The sequence below is a fragment of the Taudactylus pleione genome, unplaced genomic scaffold, assembly GCF_031769625.1.
Source record: "Taudactylus pleione unplaced genomic scaffold, aTauple2 ptg000179l, whole genome shotgun sequence".
Taxonomy (NCBI): domain Eukaryota; kingdom Metazoa; phylum Chordata; class Amphibia; order Anura; family Myobatrachidae; genus Taudactylus; species Taudactylus pleione.
In genome coordinates, this window is record NW_028284581.1 from 25,541,785 (window position 1) to 25,557,098 (window position 15,314).

Consider the following 15,314-nt stretch of genomic DNA (forward strand, 5'->3'; position numbering starts at 1 on the left):
GAAGCTGAACCACTAGTCATGAACATAGGGAAAGACCTTAGCCGTTCCTTGCCACTCCGTGTCGTAAATGGCTTATTGGCAAGTTTACGTTTCTCTTCAGATGATTTAAATGTTTTTTTCAAGGTCATTTTCCTGAACTTTGTCATTTGGGATTGTATGTGCCCTCTACTATGACATTGGGCATCGGCCTTGGCAGACGACGTTGATGGCATGTTATCGTCTATGTCATGACTAGTGGCAGCAGCTTCAGCACTAGGAGGAAGTGGTTCTTGATCTTTCCCTATTTTATTTTTATCGGAGAAAGTTTGGTCCTCCATTTATGTTATATTGATATATACGTGCGGCTAAGGTGCACACAAACACAGAAAATAATTTTTTATTTTTGTTGGAGACTAGTGCACTTTGTGGGTTACACCACCCTTTAAGAAATGAGCCAGCCGGCCCTTTACTTATGGGACACAGGCGCACGCTTGGCACTGCTTTGTTGATGCACGTGTGGCTACTGCGCACACAATTCACAAACACAGAAAATATTTTTTTATTTGGTTTGGACTGGAGTGTACTTTGGGGGTTACAGCACCCTTTAACGGTCAAGCCAGCCGGCCCTTTACTTATGACACAGGCGCACGCTTGGCACTACTTTGTTGATGCACGTGCGGCTACTGCGCACACAATTCACAAACACAGAAAAAAATTTTTTCATTTGGTTTGGAGTGTACTTTGGGGGTTACAGCACCCTTTAACGGTCAAGCCAGCTGGCCCTTTACTTATGACACAGGCGCACGCTTGGCACTACTTTGTTGATGCACATGCGGCTAGTGCGCACACAATTCACAAACACAGAAAAAATATATTTTTTTTAACACTTGGGGGGAGCACCCCTGACAAACAGAGCACCCCCTGGACAACACTACAGCACCCCTTTAGGACTGGGACACTGCACAGGACTTTGGAGTGGACACAGCCCCTATGGACAACTGACTGCACAACACAGTCCAGCCAGCCCCTATGGACTTTGAAGTAGTGGACACAGCCCCTATTAACAACAGCAGCACAGCACAACACAGCCAGCCCCTATGGACTTTGAAGTAGTGGACACAGCCCCTATGGACAACAGCAGCACAGCGCAGCACAGCACAGCACAGCACAGCACAACACTACTCTGCACTACACTACACTACACTACACAGCCCAGCCAGCCCTAACTCCCACCCTCCCTCTTCACTGTCCACAGCCGAGTGAGAAAATGGCGCCGACGCGGGTACCTTATATAGGATCCAAAACCCGCGAGACTCGGAAGGCGGGATGATGACGTTTTGCCTCGATTTCAGAATCCGAGTCCGGCGGGAGAAGTCGAGCCTGACTCGGATCGGACTCGGATCGGGGGGGCTCGGGGGGGTTCGGATTTCAGAAATCCGAACCCGCTCACCCCTAGTACACACTAGATGATATGTTCCATTAACGATATTGTCTAGTGTTTCCCTTGCAGTGCCGGGCTCAATGTCGTTAACGACATTGAGCACACAAACTGAATGATATCGTTAATGATATCAATCAGCTTATGATGGGTACACACTGACAGATACATTCGCCGATCAATCGATTGGCCAATATATCTGCTGCCCCTCAGCCAGTCTGTACCCGCGATATGCCGGTGAACGCCAATGTTCACTGACATATCGCATTGGCTGTGCTGCACAGCCGATGGACAGATATGTCTGCAGACATATCTGTCCATCGGCAGGTGTGTACGGGCGGTCGGCAGACTGCCCATATACACACAGCAGCAGCCGCGGGGAGGGGGGGTGGAACATGCCCCCAACCCGCCCACTGGCCGCCAGGACCCGAGGGCACAAGCAGATGATGGCTATTCAGTGTGTATGAACGACCATCATCTGCAGATATATTTGCAGATCACTCGATCTGCAGATATATCTGTCAGGTGTGTACCCACCTTAAGACAGAGCTGTCTATAGGGATGGGGCACTTGTAGCTTCACCATGAGAGATATGATATGAGATCAATGGGATATAGGGGTCTATTGGATGGAGATAAAGTACCAGCCAATCAGCTCCTGTCATTTTCATACACAGTTTGTGGCATGACAGTTATGAGCTGATTGGCTGGTACTTTACCTCTGTTCACTTTATCTCCTTCAAAAGGTTAGTAAATAGACCCCGTAATCTCTTAACAGACTTCTGTGTAAGATAAGGCTGCCTAATAGGCTAACATTCCATTTTCAGTGAGTTGTGTGTTCAGTGATGTTATAATGGGGAGTAGTAGATGTTACAATGCACTGGAGGCACCATAATGTGGCACAATATGAACTGGAGACACTATAGTGTGGTATAATATGAGCTAGGCTAGGTAATGGTAATGAGGAGTAATAAGAACTGGGTGTTCTGTAATGTGGCACAATATGCACTGGAGACACTATAGTGTGGTATAATATGACCTAGGCTAGGTAATGGTAATGAGGAGTAATAAGAACTGGGTGTTCTGTAATGTGGCATAATATGCACTGGAGACACTATAGTGTGGTATAATATGACCTAGGCTAGGTAATGGTAATGAGGAGTAATAAGAACTGGGTGTTCTGTAATGTGGCATAATATGAACTGGAGACACTATAGTGTGGTATAATATGACCTAGGCTAGGTAATGGTAATGAGGAGTAATAAGAACTGGGTGTTCTGTAATGTGGCATAATATGAACTGGAGACACTATAGTGTGGTATAATATGACCTAGGCTAGGTAATGGTAATGAGGAGTAATAAAAACTGTGTGTTCTGTAATGTGGCATAATATGAACTGGGGCGCTGTGGGATATAATGTGAACTAGGGCACTACTGTGGGGCATAAAGTTAACTAGGACACTACTATAGGGCATAAAATGAACAAGGGAACTACTGTGGGGCATAAAATAAACAACTGCTCTGTAGAGAGGTATCTCTTTTGAAGCATAGGGGGCAATAGCCCCTTTAAAATGTTGCTATGGGGCCCAGATAGTTCTGGTTACATCTCTGAATTTAAGACATTTGTATGAACCAATTATTAACAAGTTGACCACACACATGCTAATTCTGCACCAGTTTTGAAAGATTGAACACATTTGGATATATCTGAATTAACATCACTATGCCCTGGAGATGCATTAAAATATGTTAGAAAATTAAGCTCTTCTGCAAGAAAGAGGCATTTTCCTTATATATTTTCCTATAAACTCAGCTTCTTGTGTAGTTCAACTGTGCACACGTATTAAGTACAGTAATAGTCACACATCGCACACCATTAAGCATTACGTTTCTGTGCTATTGAAGGCTGTAAATCCCCTATATTTCATATTGTATATCCAAGGGGCATTTTCAGAGGAGTTTAAATCACTTAAGGAATGTTTGCAGTATTAAAAATCAGCCAAAAGTCTATTTATGAAGTAAGAGAAAAATTCCAATATATGCAGCACTTTTGTCAAATGAATGCTGTCAGACATTTAAGAAAACAGGTAATAAACAGTTTCTAAGCTTTCACTATATATATTTTAGTTTTAGAGATAGGTATATAATGTGCGTTCAGTTTTTCTGGTGCAAAAACCATGGAGTATATTTAGTAAAGATCGATTTTAATGGATTTAAAATCGATAAAAATTTATCAACATCGATGTGTGTTTCTGGGGCTAAATCATACATTTACTAATACTTAAAAAAAAATAAAAAATAGTCTGTTAGTAAATTTGTCCCCAGAAACACAACATCAATGTTGCTCAATTTTGATTGATTTCAAATTGATTAAAATCAATTAAAATCAACCTTTAGTAAATAAACCCCCATCCCTTTCCTGCATATTGTGGGAGGCTGCGAATTGCTGTTGCAATGTCGGCATTTCCACTCATCTTGATCTCATCCCATACTCATGGATTTTGCGGCCTGATTCTGAAATTTACCTGTGGTTTCCCAAGTAACAACATACGGGGGAGGCTTGCTGGAACCTGTAGTTGTACCGTTAAAGACAATGGGCCTGATTCAGACCCACTCGCGAGCGGCTGTCCGCTCACAAGTGGGTCGATTGTCTGCACTGAGCATGCGTACGACGGAGGGAGCTCCGTCGTGCGCATGCGCCAGACGCGACGAGCGAAGGACTTTCCTTCGCTCTTTGTGTCTGATCAAAGGGGGCGTGCTGTCGATGTTGATTGACAGCACGCCCCCTTTGGTGGGCGTGTCAGGGGCGTGCCTCCCTGACGGGGGCGTTCCCAAGGGAACGCCTACCGTCAGAAGCCGGCCCACTGACATCACTAGTGATGTCAGTGGGAGTGATTTTGGCTTGATAGAGCCAAAATCACTCAGGGCCTTGCGGTTGAAAACCTCAACCGCAGGCTCCGGCTCGCAGTGGCGATGGTCGCGATGGTCACGACCATCGCGGCCATCAAACTGCACGCTCGTATAGGCTGTGGGTGGAGACCCACAGCTATACGAGCGTCCAGGAGGACGCTCCATAATTATGGAGGGCGGCTCTCATTCAGAGCGTGCGCTCTGCTCAGAGCGTACGGCTCTGAATGAGGGCCAATGTTTTTACATCTACAGTATTTTTACACTACACTTTACACTATCAACCCGGCATCCATTGCCCAGGGGTGCCGGGGATAGTCCCGGGCTATCAGCCCAGGCCTGGGGTGCCCTGGAGAGGGGGACCTCTTTATTAGGGGGGTCCCCACCTCCCCAGGGATCCCTGGGCTGGGCTGACTAGCGGTCAAGCATAATGCTTTGGCTGGGGGACCTGGTGAAAGGGTTCCCCTGGCTGTGGAATTACACCCCCGCTAGAAGGAGTCCGGTGCTGGTTGTGGCAAATACAGGAGACCCCTACTCATTTTGTCCCTTGTATTTCCAAATCCAGGACTGGCTCGCTTGGCCCAGTCATGTCGTGGCTGTGCTAAATACAGGGGACCCCTACGTCTTCAGGTCTATTACTTTGGGGATTTGAGGTTCGATTTTGAGTGGGATTTGGTGTTCGATTTGCACATGGGCATGCAAATCTGAACATCAAATCACTGTTCAAAATTGAACCAAATCGAATTCAATTTAGAAAAGCCTTCTAAAATCAATCTAAAATCAAATTTTAGTAAATGTGGGATTTTGACAGGGATTTGTACATTCGATTTGATGTGAGCTAAATCGAACGTAAAATCAAACTTTGATAAATATACCCCTTAGCAAGCAGCCCTACATATCGAGTTCAGTGCTACTGTATGTGTAACATACAGTATACTCCCTTTAGTTTAGTATGTAAAATAAGTCCAATAGTAGCATTTGTATTAGAACTAGGGGTGAGCGGGTTCGGATTTCTGAAATCCGAACCCCCCCGAGCCCCCCCGATCCGAGTCCGATCCGAGTCAGGCTCGACTTTTCCCGCCTGACTCGGATTCTGAAATCGAGGCAAAACGTCATCTTCCCGCCTTCCGAGTCTCGCGGGTTTTGGATCCTATATAAGGTACCCACGTCGGCGCCATTTTCTCACTCGGCTGTGGACAGTGAAGAGGGAGGGTGGGAGTTAGGGCTGTGTAGTGTAGTGTAGTGTAGTGCTGCTGTTGTCCACTACTTCAAAGTCCATAGGGGCTGGCTGTGTTGTGCTGTGCTGCTGTTGTTAATAGGGGCTGTGTCCACTACTTCAAAGTCCATAGGGGCTGGCTGGACTGTGTTGTGCAGTCAGTTCTCCATAGGGGCTGTGTCCACTCCAAAGTCCTGTGCAGTGTCCCAGTCCTAAAGAGGTGCTGTAGTGTTGTCCAGGGGGTGCTCTGTCCATCAGGGGTGCTCCCCCCAAGTGCTAAAAATATAATATATTTTCTGTGTTTGTGAATTGTGTGCGCAGTAGCCGCACGTGCATCAACAAAGTAGTGCCAAGCGTGCGCCTGTGTCATAAGTAAAGGGCCGGCTGGCTTGACCGTTAAAGGGTGCTGTAACCCCCGAAAGTACACTCCAGTCCAAACCAAAAAAAAATTATTTTCTGTGTTTGTGAATTGTGTGCGCAGTAGCCGCACGTGCATCAACAAAGTAGTGCCAAGCGTGCGCCTGTGTCATAAGTAAAGGGCCGGCTGGCTTGACCGTTAAGGGTGCTGTAACCCCCGAAAGTACACTCCAGTCCAAACCAAAAAAAAAATTATTTTCTGTGTTTGTGAATTGTGTGCGCAGTAGCCGCACGTGCATCAACAAAGTAGTGCCAAGCGTGCGCCTGTGTCATAAGTAAAGGGCCGGCTGGCTTGACCGTTAAGGGTGCTGTAACCCCCAAAAGTACACTCCAGTCCAAACCAAAAAAAAAATTATTTTCTGTGTTTGTGAATTGTGTGCGCAGTAGCCGCACGTGCATCAACAAAGTAGTGCCAAGCGTGCGCCTGTGTCATAAGTAAAGGGCCGGCTGGCTTGACCGTTAAGGGTGCTGTAACCCCCGAAAGTACACTCCAGTCCAAACCAAAAAAAAAATTATTTTCTGTGTTTGTGAATTGTGTGCGCAGTAGCCGCACGTGCATCAACAAAGTAGTGCCAAGCGTGCGCCTGTGTCATAAGTAAAGGGCCGGCTGGCTTGACCGTTAAAGGGTGCTGTAACCCCCGAAAGTACACTCCAGTCCAAACCAAAAAAAAAATTATTTTCTGTGTTTGTGAATTGTGTGCGCAGTAGCCGCACGTGCATCAACAAAGTAGTGCCAAGCGTGCGCCTGTGTCATAAGTAAAGGGCCCGCTGGCTTGACCGTTAAAGGGTGCTGTAACCCCCAAAGTACACTCCAGTCCAAACCAAAAAAAAAAATATTTTCTGTGTTTGTGAATTGTGTGCGCAGTAGCCGCATGTGCATCAACAAAGTAGTGCCAAGCGTGCGCCTGTGTCATAAGTAAAGGGCCAGCTGGCTTGACCGTTAAAGGGTGCTGTAACCCCCAAAGTACACTCCAGTCCAAACCAAAAAAATTTTTATTTTCTGTGTTTGTGAATTGTGTGCGCAGTAGCCGCACGTGCATCAACAAAGTAGTGCCAAGCGTGCGCCTGTGTCATAAGTAAAGGGCCAGCTGGCTTGACCGTTAAAGGGTGCTGTAACCCCCGAAAGTACACTCCAGTCCAAACCAAAAAAAAAATTATTTTCTGTGTTTGTGAATTGTGTGCGCAGTAGCCGCACGTGCATCAACAAAGTAGTGCCAAGCGTGCGCCTGTGTCATAAGTAAAGGGCCGGCTGGCTTGACCGTTAAAGGGTGCTGTAACCCCCAAAGTACACTCCAGTCCAAACCGAAAAAAAATTATTTTCTGTGTTTGTGAATTGTGTGCGCAGTAGCCGCACGTGCATCAACAAAGTAGTGCCAAGTGTGCGCCTGTGTCATAAGTAAAGGGCCGGCTGGCTTGACCGTTAAAGGGTGCTGTAACCCCCGAAAGTACACTCCAGTCCAAACCAAAAAAAAATTTATTTTCTGTGTTTGTGAATTGTGTGCGCAGTAGCCGCACGTGCATCAACAAAGTAGTGCCAAGCGTGCGCCTGTGTCATAAGTAAAGGGCCGGCTGGCTTGACCGTTAAAGGGTTCTGTAACCCCCAAAGTACACTCCAAACCAAAAAAATATATATTTTCTGTGTTTGTGACTTGTGTGCACTGTGGCTGCACGTGCATCAACAAAGGAGCAGTGCCAAGCGTGCGCCTGTGTCCCATAAGTAAAGAGCCGGCTGGCTCATTTCTTAAAGGCTGGTGTAACCCACAAAGTGCACTACTCTCCAGCAAAAATAAAAAAATATTTTCTGTGTTTGTGTGCGCTTTAGCCGCACGTATATATATCAATATAACATAAATGGAGGACCAAACTTTCTCTGATAAAAATAAAATAGGGAAAGATCAAGAACCACTTCCTACTAGTGCTGTTGCTGCTGCTGGGAGTTGTTCATCATCCCAGAGAGGAAGTAGGAACATCACTACTTTTACTAAACAATTGACCCTCCAACAGTCCCTAGCGATGAGGATGAAGTACGACAGCAGTCATCCTGAAGCAAAACGTATAACTGAGGCCTTGACTGCTATGTTGGTGTTAGACGTGCGTCCGGTATCCGACATTAGTGCAGTGGGATTTAGACAATTGATGGAGGTAGTGTGTCCTCGGTTCCAAATCCCGTCTAGATTCCACCTGCATCCTCAAAGCAGCAGCGACAAGCGTGCGTCTGTCTGTTAAAGGGTGGTGACACCCTCAAAGTGTGCTACACAAACAATTAAAATATTGTTCTTTTTTTTTCTGTCTTTGTGAAATGTGTGGGCTGTAGCCGCACCTGCATCCTTAAAGCAGCAGCGACAAGCGTGCGTCTGTCTGTTAAAGGGTGGTGACACCCTCAAAGTGTGCTACACAAACAATTAAAATATTGTTCTTTTTTTTTCTGTCTTTGTGAATTGTGTGGGCTGTAGCCGCACTTGCATCCTCAAAGCAGCAGCGACAAGCGTGCGTCTGTCTGTTAAAGGGTGTTGTAACTCTCAAAGTGCTCCAAAAAAATCAAAATTTTTTTTAATGTGTTTGTGACTTGTGTGCGATGTAGCCACACTTGCATCCTCAAAGCAGCAGCGACAAGCGTGCGTCTGTCTGTTAAAGGGTGGTGACACCCTCAAAGTGTGCTACACAAACAATAAAAATATTCTTCTTCTTTTTTCTGTCTTTGTGAATTGTGTGGGCTGTAGCCGCACCTGCATCCTTAAAGCAGCAGCGACAAGCGTGCGTCTGTCTGTTAAAGGGTGGTGTAACTCACGAAGTGCTCCAAAAAATAAAAAACTATTTTTTTAATGTGTTTGTGACTTGTGTGAGATGTAGCCGCACTTGCATCCTCAAAGCAGCAGCGACAAGCGTGCGTCTGTCTGTTAAAGGGTGGTGACACCCTCAAAGTGTGCTACACAAACAATTAAAATATTGTTCTTTTTTTTTCTGTCTTTGTGAATTGTGTGGGCTGTAGCCGCACTTGCATCCTCAAAGCAGCAGCGACAAGCGTGCGTCTGTCTGTTAAAGGGTGGTGACACCCTCAAAGTGTGCTACACAAACAATAAAAATATTCTTCTTCTTTTTTCTGTCTTTGTGAATTGTGTGGGCTGTAGCCGCACCTGCATCCTTAAAGCAGCAGCGACAAGCGTGTGTCTGTCTGTTAAAGGGTGGTGTAACTCACGAAGTGCTCCAAAAAATAAAAAACTATTTTTTTAATGTGTTTGTGACTTGTGTGCGATGTAGCCGCACTTGCATCCTCAAAGCAGCAGCGACAAGCGTGCGTCTGTCTGTTAAAGGGTGGTGACACCCTCAAAGTGTGCTACACAAACAATAAAAATATTCTTCTTTTTTCTGTCTTTGTGAATTGTGTGGGCTGTAGCCGCACCTGCATCCTTAAAGCAGCAGCGACAAGCGTGCGTCTGTCTGTTAAAGGGTGGTGACACCCTCAAAGTGTGCTACACAAACAATTAAAATATTGTTCTTTTTTCTGTCTTTGTGAATTGTGTGGGCTGTAGCCGCACCTGCATCCTTAAAGCAGCTGCGACAAGCGTGCGTCTGTCTGTTAAAGGGTGGTGACACCCTCAAAGTGTGCTACACAAACAATTAAAATATTGTTCTTTTTTTTTCGGTCTTTGTGAAATGTGTGGGCTGTAGCCGCACCTGCATCCTTAAAGCAGCAGCGACAAGCGTGCGTCTGTCTGTTAAAGGGTGGTGACACCCTCAAAGTGTGCTACACAAAGAATAAAAATATTCTTCTTCTTTTTTCTGTCTTTGTGAATTGTGTGGGCTGTAGCCGCACTTGCATCCTCAAAGCAGCAGCGACAAGCGTGCGTCTGTCTGTTAGAGGGTGGTGTAACCCTCAAAGTGTGCTCCACAAACAATAAAAATATTCTTTTTTTTTCTGTCTTTGTGAATTGTGTGGGCTGTAGCCGCACTTGAATCCTCAAAGCAGCAGCGACAAGCGTGCGTCTGTCTGTTAAAGGATTACATCGGTGACAGCATCCAAGTAGGCATGTCAGACAGTCCGTACCTGTACTGGCAGGAAAAAGAAGCAATTTGGAGGTCCCTGTACAAACTGGCTCTATTTTACCTGAGTTGCCCCCCCTCCAGTGTGTACTCCGAAAGAGTGTTTAGTGCAGCCGGGAACCTTGTTAGCGAAAGGCGTAGGAGGTTGCTTCCACAAAATGTGGAGAAGATGATGTTCATAAAATGAATGATCAACTCTTCCAGGGAGACCAGCCTCCAGAACGTACAGAGGGACCTGTGGTTCCAGCAGGGACGAATTAATACTCTGTGAGGATGAGGATGTACATAACACTGAAGAGGGTGAGGAATCTGTGGATGAGGAGGATGAGGACGACTTCTTGCCTCCGTAGAGCCAGTTTGTGCAGGGACAGATTAATTGCCAGCTTGTTTTGTGGGGGCCCAAACGAACCAATCATTTCAGCCACAGTTGTGTGGCAGACCCTGGCGCTGAAATGATTGCTTTGTTAAAGTGTGCATGTCCTGTTTATACAACATAAGGGTGGGTGGGAGGGCCCAAGGACAATTCCATCTTGCACCTCTTTTTTTTCTTTGCATTATGTACAGTTTGGGGCCTAGTTTTTCAATGCCATCCTGTCTGCCACTGCAGTTTCACGCCTAGATGGGTCACGTGTTTGTGCCGCCCACTCGTGTCGCTTAGCATAGTCATCCAGCTACCTCGGTGCAACCTTTTGGACATAAAAACACTATTGTGAGGTGTGAGGTATTCAGAATAGACTGGAAATGAGTGGAAATTAAGGTTATTGAGGTTAATAATAATATAGGAGCAGAAAAACCTACAAATTCTGTGATTTTAGCTGTTTTTATGCTTTTTTTCAAAAAAATACAGATCCAAAACACAAAACCCAGAACCCAAAACATGGAAGGGTGGTTTTGGCAAAACCAATCCAGATCCAAAACACGAAGAAAGATCCAGATCCAAAACCAAAACACAAAACACGAAAAGTGGCCGGTGCACACCCCTAATTAGAACAGATCCAGAAGTAGATGAAATATTATATCAATACCATCAATGTGTGGTCCAAAGGTAAATTGTGTCCTTAGGATCATGGCTGCCAAGAGGAAACGCTGATCTACTTCCAGGGAGTAGCTGAGAGCTAAGGAGTGCTCCCCATGTCGGTCTATGGTGGTCTCCCTCCACACAGAGGGCTTTGGCCCTCATTCAGAGCCGCTCGTTAGCGGCAGTACGCTCGTTCCGAGCGATGTTTGCACATCTGCGCATGCGTACGGTTTTTAGTACGCATGCGCGAACCAGTCAGTGCGGCCGAAAATCGTTTGTACGCTATATAGCGAGTGCCTGCTATTTTGAGTGACAGAATGAGGCGTATGTGGGTGGTAACAGGGGAAGGTGCTTGAAAATGGGGAGTGGAGATCCGAACGCAGGCGTGCTTAAAGGTCAAAACGGGCGTTTTATGGGTGTGTATATTTAAAACAGCAGCGTCATTGACCACGTCACTGGGTTATTTTATAGCCAGAACTGCTCGCAAATTTGTGGTAGCAAACACCAACCACAAGAATAGCGAGCAGTTCATACGCTGGTCGATGTACTCGATTAATCTAATAAATAGCGGACATGACGTATGGTGCGAGCGGCCAGGGGGCGTTTTTAACAAATAAACGAGCGTATGTTTTGCTCGCTCGTTCAGACTTAGAGGTGTGAACAGACTGCAATGTGCGTACGGATCATTTGAATAGCCACCCCTTGTTTTTAAACGAACGACCGCAAATAGCGAACGGCTCTGAATGAGGGCCTTTATTCAGAGGCGCCTGTACGGTCTACGACCGCATCGGCCGCCTCGATGTTTGTCTAGTGCGCATGCGCACGAGGGAACCGGCTCCTTCGTGCGCATGCGTGAGACCCTCTACGACCGACAGCGCCGGTCGTAGCGGGTCTCTTTCCAAAGGGGGCGAGCTGTTGATGTTGATTGACAGCTCGCCCCGTTTGGAAGGCGGGCCGGGGGGGTGGCAGCCCAAATGGAGGCGTTCAAATGGGAACGCCTGCCATTTGGGGGAGGCCCCACTGACATCACTAGTGATGTCAGTGGAGAGCTTCCGGCTCTGACAGAGCCAGAAGCTCTCCGGGGCTTACAACAAGTGAGACCCTACCCTAGGGTCTCGTCGTAAGCCCCGATGGTTGCGATGGTCAATGACCATCGCGACCATCACCCTAGCGGTCGTTAGAGCTGTGGGTGTTAACCCACAGCCTAACAACCGAAACAGATGCGGCCGGTCAGGATGCAAGCGGCCACCCAGTTTCTGAGCGACCGCTTGCATCCTCCGACCGCCTCTGAATGAGGCCCAGATTCTCTAAGATCTCAGCGTAATCTAACTACTGCTCCCAACATATCTTGCTGCTTGGTGTTTCTATTACACAGTCTTTAAAATTGCTAGGTAATCTAACTATAGAGAATTTCATATAGTTTTAAAATCTGTACCAAGGCAGGAAATTACTCTGCATCTGTGTTTGTGGGTTGTCCTCTGACCATTTGGTTATTTGCTTGCTGACCCTTTACTGTTTGGGGAGGGGTAGAATCAATGTGGACACCTGGTTTCAGCCATACTTATTACTTACATCTTGGGCTGCGTTTGCAAGAGTGCTTATATTTGAAGTGCTTAATTTAAAGTGTAACTAGAATTTTTAAATTGAAGCCGGAGTTAAACAGGAGGAGAACAGAAGGAGAAACAAACAAATCAACTATTCCTGCTATTAAGGACTGTTTTTAAAAACCACCACATTCCCACCATGCCTATGGATTGTGCCTGTACCTGGATCCCCAAAGCTGCTCACATGCCTCCTGACCTCCTCATGCAATCTGCTTATCCACTCCAACTATGCCATACCAAATGATGCAGCAAGTTGACCCCTCTAACGGATCTTGGTTGTGGCCCCAAATCTTGAGGCTTGGTGAAATTTGGATCAACTCATTATCCTTTCCTCTTAAGTTTAAACTAACCTTTCCATAAATGTTATATTACTGTCACCCTTGTATCCAGCCCATCTGTGTCACCCCTGTCTGTCTGCCCCCTCCCCTTAGAATGTAAACTCTCACGAGCAGGGCCCTCTTCCCTCATGTGCTTCTCCTTCCCTTGATTATACTTTAATATACAACAGTACCCCACCCTTGGTTGCCGACACCCTGCTGCTTATCTAAGTGTTATACAGCAATGTATTAATCATGTAGCTGTCCTGCATTGTTTGTACTGTTAATAACTGTTTTCTTGTGTGCTCATTTGTTTATGTACTTTGTTAGGTGCTGCGGAACCCTTGTGGTGCCATATAAATAAAGGATAATAATAATAATAATCTTGGTGCAGCAACTTCATCAGCCACTCTGCCAGGCTGCACAGACTCAGCATGAACTGGAATATGGACTTGGGTTGTTTGACTGCACGTACCAATAGGAAGCTGTTGATTTACAAAGTCATCTTCCATTGTTTTACCCTGAAAGGACAAGAAATATATAATGTGATACACAGCACGAAAGTTATAAATATGCTGTGATTATGTATAATAAACAGCTGGTCCATTACCCTCTGAAGAAATGTGTGTGAGCTGAGAAACGCATTAGAAAACATACTATTGAGAGCCTACTTGCAGTTTTGGTCTGGTCTCCGGCTACAGACAGACATTCTGATTACAGCAGCACTTTTTCACCTGCTTGAATGAAGCATTTCACTACTAGCAGGTCAGTGTCTGCATACTAGCATTCCTCCACAGCAGCACAGTGCTTACCTGTCTAGCTTTCTGTGGTTTGCTACCCACTTACAGCTGCTCTGGGTTAACTACTTCTAAGATTTCCATCCCAGCGCTGTAATTCTTTGTTAATTTGTTGCCTGTCTTCTCCAGTCTAAAATGGGGCTGTAGATAGGTAGAAGGGTGTAGAGCCTTTGGCTCCCATGAGCCTTTGCGGTCACTCAATTCGCCCCCATTATAATACACAACAGCAAAGATTATTATTGGTTAGAATATGTTGTTGCAAATAATAGGTCAAATGAATGAAAGAGTGAAAGCAAATTGGATGTAAAACCTTAATTTAATCTAATGCTGCATCTGACACCACAATCATCCCACATCTGGAGACTGATGCCATTATATATAAGTACACCTTACAATATTCAACTTTCAGTCTGCTGCTTCCAATGAACTTCCATTACCACCTCACATAAGTACACCGTCTCTGTTACATCCAGCACTCTCCTCACTAATGGTGCTCAAATATGTTACAAATCACAGATGGATCAATGTGACCAATATCGAACATGTTCATCAAAACAGTAGATTAAGAGGGCTGCAGATGCCACTTATCAACTGGTGCATGCAGTTGTTTGTCACGCCTGAGGTCTGCAGTTGGTTGGAACAGGTATGGGGGGCCGGGATTGATTTTGGGTGGCTTGTGCAAGGAATTACTCATGCAATGAGGGAAGATAGGAGGCAGTGGAACTGCTGGAGGTGATGAGCCCGAAGGTGAGGACAGTGGAACAACTTTATTAGATTGGAAACTGAATAGCAAATGTAGTGGTAGAATTGGATAGGAACCAATTTAGTGCAATCGATTATAAGGAATTGGTGAAGCAAGGTCGGATTGGAAGCGATGCTGCAGAATCATTGGAATAGAATCGATGATGTGGGCTTGATGAACCAGGATCGGATTGGAAGTGATATTTATAAATTGAAGAACTTGATGGATTTGAATCCGATGTTGATGAATTGATGAAGTTGATTGGTTTGGAACCAATGTTGAAGAATTGAAGAACTTAACTGATATGAGTCCGATGTGGATGAATGAATGAACTTGATGTTGATGAATTGCAGTACTGGATCGGTTTGGGACTGATCATGATGAATTGCAGTACTGGATTGGTTTGGAACTGATGATGATGATGAATTGCAGGACTGGGTCAGTTTGGAACCGATGGTTGGAGGTATTGTCTGGGACTGATGGTTGGAGATATCATCTGGGACCGATGGTTGGAGATATCGGCTGGGACCGATGGTTGGAGATATCAATATAGAAAGTATTTTTATTAACTACTTCAGTATCATTATAACAACCCCAATCAATATAAATTATATAATTATTCTCTTTACAATAATTACCTTCATAATCTTCATTATTAATTAGCCCCCACATCATCAAATATTAAATTTATGTATAAAAATGCCCTAATTACATCCTCAGTCTCATCAAAAACCTTCATCTTAATTAACCCCATGAAAGCATTAATCTCATTCCCCCTTATTCTTACTTTTACTGCCATGTACTATTCCCATTACTCCCTATACCTAACCTGCTGGAGA